Below are 5,000 nucleotides of genomic sequence, written 5' to 3' on the forward strand. Positions count from 1 at the left end.
ATGGTCTTCATGTGGTCCGCTTTGCGGCGCAGTACTGTATTGCTTTCATATAACAGACAGCACGAAAATGGCAGCATTCGAGCTTTATCTCGCGATGTACGCTGTTGCTGTGTACAGCTGTTGTATCGAGTCAATGACCCTGGAGCATAAATCGTTGGACATTCTGTTTTCTGACCAAACGGGGTCCAAACCCTCGTAATTTGGAACAAAGTGCTTCACACAAAGTGAAGAAGCAATGAGAATCGATTTCAACTTGGACATTTTCCAAGCTCCTGAACTTTTTACTGAAATGATGAACTTATCCCTTTTGAGGGCATTTGTTTTTTTTCTTTCTGGTTGCCCTTTGCCTTGTTTTTTCTTTCCGGTTGCCCTTTGCCCCCATTTAAATTCGCCAAATGCTGGAGAATGATATGAACAGTGCAAGAAGAGAAGGACGAGACATTTGAGCGGTAAACTGAGAATGCGGAAAAATCCTGTCTCGGGTTCAGTTGCCGAACACAATAATTGGTCCAACATCAAACACATAATTTCCCTTTCTCCTTTTGGCAAACAATCAGAAGGTAAAACAATGACAATGTTTGCATAAAAATAAGCTTCATGAAGCTACTTGGAGCACACAAACTCATATTAATCAACAGCAATCCTTCGTCAGGGAAGTGAAATTTACAGGTTTGTATTTCAGACGTTTATCTTTCATCAAATTCCGTGAATCCAACCGGTGGCACTGCGAGTTCGACCGGCTTTCTTGGTGGCATTATGGACTAGCAGTATTGGTATTGGATGAGAGTTTTTGGAGGGGGGTTGGGAGAGGGGACAGGTGGGAGATTGTATAATACTTTTGGAAAACTGGTGTTAAGTGAGTGTTTTTGGAGGAAACGCAATAATTTGGTGAGAGGGACGTGTCACGACCCGTAACCTCTCTGGGATAAGCGAAAGAGTGTGCGGAGAGTGCGGTGTTGTCAAAACTTATTTAGCAGGTGCTGAAGCAAAGTGATGGGTACAGATGGCTGATAGGATGGCCGAGAGGCACACTCACCTCTGAGCTGTCGAGCCTGGGTTTGAATCTCAGCCCAGCAATAAGCTGTCATTCCTGGTGCTTCACATTCGGTGTGTTCCGTCCCTCGGATGGGCGTTAAACGGGTGTCCTGTCTGCCAGCATTAGTTGGTCGACATTAAAGATCGCACAGTGTCCTTCGTGAAGAGCAGGTGAGCTATTGCCGGCACCATGACCAAGTTACAAATTTCTGTCCTGATCTCCTGTGTTGGAGTGGAGACCCGACCAGGATTGTAACCCTAGCCATAGAAACTGCTTCGGCAGCATCGATGCCCCGGCTCACGAAATGATCGAAATGAAACTAGAATGAATGAAGTTGTGTGAATATAAGTGCCTCGACCTTGTGATAACTTTGGTTTGTCTGTGATATTGTTCATGATAATATAAACCCCAAATGCCTGTAGGAATTAGTTGATAACTTGTTCTTCTGATAAATGCATGCCTGGAGCATGGAGCGGAGTGGATGAGAAAAGATGGAATATAACAACGACTATTAAATACATTTGTGTGTCCGTCCGTGTCCGAGTCTTGTCTGTCTGTGTATGGGGTTGGTGTTTGTGGCTGAAACCAATAATAATGTTAACTGCACCATATGCCTGACTGTACACATTCTAAGGCCAGACAACAGCGATAACTAAGTTGCCCTGCACGTTTCTGTCACACTTTGGCTGATTTTGAAAACCTGGGATTATACCTCGCTGATTTTGAGCAATTTTGTGCAAATGTTTCACAAATACAAGTAATCTATCTTTCTGTCTGCTTTGTCTTGTCTGTTTCCGCTAATCAAAAACACTGCGTGTTTTACCAAGTCGATGAACACGGTGGGCTGAGCGCTTTCCCCCCTTCCACTCACCATATCTGCCCGTATATCCATTTCCACCACCAGATACATCATCCAATCGCACATAAAAAATAAAAAATAAAGTACATGGTTCCAAATGTCCACACCAACAGGGTGGCCACATGTTTTGTCACCCATTGTAAGAATTGTGACATTTCCTTTTATCATATTATCTGACAACACTGAAGGGTTTTTTTTTTTGTATACCTTGTCGAGGCTCGTATGAGAGCTAACACACAACTCACAGCAAGGGGGCATGAGACAAGAGGGGCGGGAGTAGAAGGGACAAAACAGTGGGGAACAGACACATTAGGTGAACTGTGGAAGGGAGAGGGATGGGGATGGGACGGGGAACATGGCGAAGAGAAGATGGACTTTTCAGGGACTTTCAGGAAGGAAAGCAGGGGAATTGAAGGAAGTGGGCTTGGGTGGATTATCGGGGGTAGAAAAGATCGAGGATTTGGATGGGGGAAGATAAGAGGTGGTGGTGAACAGCTGTTTTGAAAGCCTGGAGGGAAGAATGGGAAAGAATAGAGTGAGGAAGTTTATTCCAAAGGCGGGAAAAGGGTTCTACAAGTTATACCACATGCATTTACACCACTTTTTTTTTTTACTTTATTACACACGTTACAGCATATAACACAGACCTTAAGTGTCCAGGGGATCCGTTTGTGCTCCGTCATAGTCATTGCAGAGAATATGGCACTTTGCTCTTTGTTCTTATTCTGCGCCATGTTCTGTGGGACATTTTCCGGAGCATTTGTGGGATAATACGATCAAAAGGGAGTCTCACTACTTATTTGAGGTCATCAGTGGTTTCGTTTATGCTCCCAACGCAGAAGTGCCCTTTTATCGGGAGCTTCTTGGCGGGATCGTTTCTGGAAGTCGACTTGCACTTCTTCCATTATTTTTCCTATTTGTGGACGTTCATGAACCCAGACACTGACAATGACCCCATGTTCAATGGTGTAACTACTTGTGTCACCCATAGTTATGTTCACTCAATCTGAAAAAAAGGAAACGAATTAACACTCTGCACACAAAGGCAACGTCACAATTTTTACAATGGGTGACAAGACATTGTGGCCACCATGTAAATGGCCACCGTGAAGGAGAGGGTCTATTTTTATTAAATGTGGGAGAGAAGTTGAAAAAGTTCTTCATTGGGGGAAAAGAAATTTGAGTTCAGTGGAAAATATGCGAACAATGGTGCATTCAATCGGTTATATGATCATCCCTTCGAGTTATACAAATGGACATCAAGTCAAAATTGGAGACAATGTTCTGTGCAATGTGAATCCAGAAGGTCTCAACCTATGGGCACAGTTATAACTTGACAAGAGTACATATGACCTGGAATTTGTTTGTAATCAATCCAATCCCCATCGAATTTGAGGTGGTGGGGTGGAGTTCAGGGTTCAAGAAAGTGAAACAGGATAACCTCTCCGTAACATTGAAGAAGGCCTCACGCCTGAAAATAACCCTCTCCCACGCGAGGAAGCACACATCTCTCAACAATTCATTGAGAAAAATTGTCCATAGTTTTCCGGACACAGATCAACTCAAGTCTTTAAAACGAACAGTTTTCCATATTATTGTTAAAAAGTAATTTGGTGCTTCACAGGCAGGGTGAGGCATCAATGAGTATGCCGTCCCTCGGATGGCCGTCAAACTCAGCGTCCCGTCTGCCAGAATTAGTCGGTGTACATTAAAGATCCCACGGTGTCCTTCGCACAAAGTAGATGACCTATCGCCGGCACCCTGAACAAATTATAAATTCCTGCTCTTGCCCAAGAAGGGGCACTGCATGTCAGGTTAATCATGATCACTGCATCAAAGTGTGTGTGTGCAACACACCTAACAAAGCAAGAAACACTAGAGTGGCTGGTGTCGCTTTGGTGCCAAATGAGAACTCCAGGGGGAGTTATTCAATCGGTGGAGCTGAAGGAAGAGACGTCAGTTGCAGCAGACACAGTAGAAAGAACACAATGGGCTGTTATTTATGTCCTGCAGCTATATCAGATGTAATGTAGCAAAAACAAACAAAATTGATCTCCCAGTCTTGCAAGCGGCATTGTGTCATTTGCACCACTGAAAGCTGAACGAGTCTCAAGCAAAAGGAGGATAAATAAACTAAATATGGGAGAGGATTAAAGAGTCAGGAAGGCACAATGTTTTGAGAAGACCACGAGAACAGTCTCGTGGTCTGAGTGGATCATCAGTGTTGGTGGTATCTTTTTTGACAACACGTCCCTCGAAGCCATGTCAAGGGTGCCAGGTACGCCCTCTCAGGCCACAGGCATTGTGCTGGGCACAAAGGATAGGTTGATGACGTAAAGAGCAATTTCCAGTTTGTATAAACCCAGAACTACTTGGGTATTAATTATTTGGTTAAAACATCCTTCTTATGTCACATAACGTAATAATGGGTGCTGGTATTGTGTGTTTTATTCTATGATCGTAATTCAGTTATTTTACACCAGGCTATACTTTCGTGTTGGTTCAACTTTTATGCACTCATACTATGAACGTGCCCTTTGTACAAATGCTCTCGTCTGTATGTGTAACTGTTTTGGATGGAGTAAATGCCAATCAAATCAAGGATGGCTGGGCATTCAAAAATCCATTTGTGATAACCCAGTGGATATGGGATGGTGAGGACTCCCCCCCAACCTATATATCTATCTCTATCTCTATCTCTATCTCTATCTCTATCTCTATCTCTATCTCTATCTCTATCTCTATCTCTATCTCTCTCTCTCTCTCTCTCTCTCTCTCTCTCTCTCTCTCTCTGTCTCTCTCTCTCTCTCTCTCTCTCTCTCTCTCTCTCTCTCTCTCTCCTCTCTCCTGTTTATTGATTCATCCCATCCCTCATTCTTCTTTCTCTTTCTAACTATAGGGCCTGTGTTTGTGCTCTGTTTGCTGAACGCCTGCCTGCTCAGGCTGTGGCCTTTCAAGTTTCTAATACCCAGTTGATGTGCTGTGTTGTTCAAGCTAATAAAGATACAATTATTTTCATCCTCTTTCGTGTTGTTTTCTTTATTCGTTCGCAAAAATCGTCACCTTCTTGAGATAACTCTTCATTAGATCTTGCCAATACTCCTG

The 5,000-nt window shown here is 43.4% G+C and overlaps 1 protein-coding gene across 2 annotated transcripts in view; it reads left to right on the top strand.

Annotated features, from left to right (window-relative positions):
• CTXN3 (cortexin 3) overlaps positions 1–4,913 on the top strand; it is an 8,205-nt gene extending 3,292 nt beyond the window's left edge. For both annotated transcript variants that reach the window (XM_085891520.1, XM_085891519.1), the window contains exon 2: positions 1–4,913. This exon is cut by the window's left edge. The gene's annotated coding sequence lies outside the window, so the exon portion shown is untranslated.
• Positions 4,914–5,000: the final 87 nt, after the last annotated feature.

The sequence above is a fragment of the Eptatretus burgeri genome, chromosome 8 (genome assembly GCF_056783735.1).
Source record: "Eptatretus burgeri isolate ZD-2024b chromosome 8, Ebu_testis_v1, whole genome shotgun sequence".
NCBI classification, from domain to species: domain Eukaryota; kingdom Metazoa; phylum Chordata; class Myxini; order Myxiniformes; family Myxinidae; genus Eptatretus; species Eptatretus burgeri.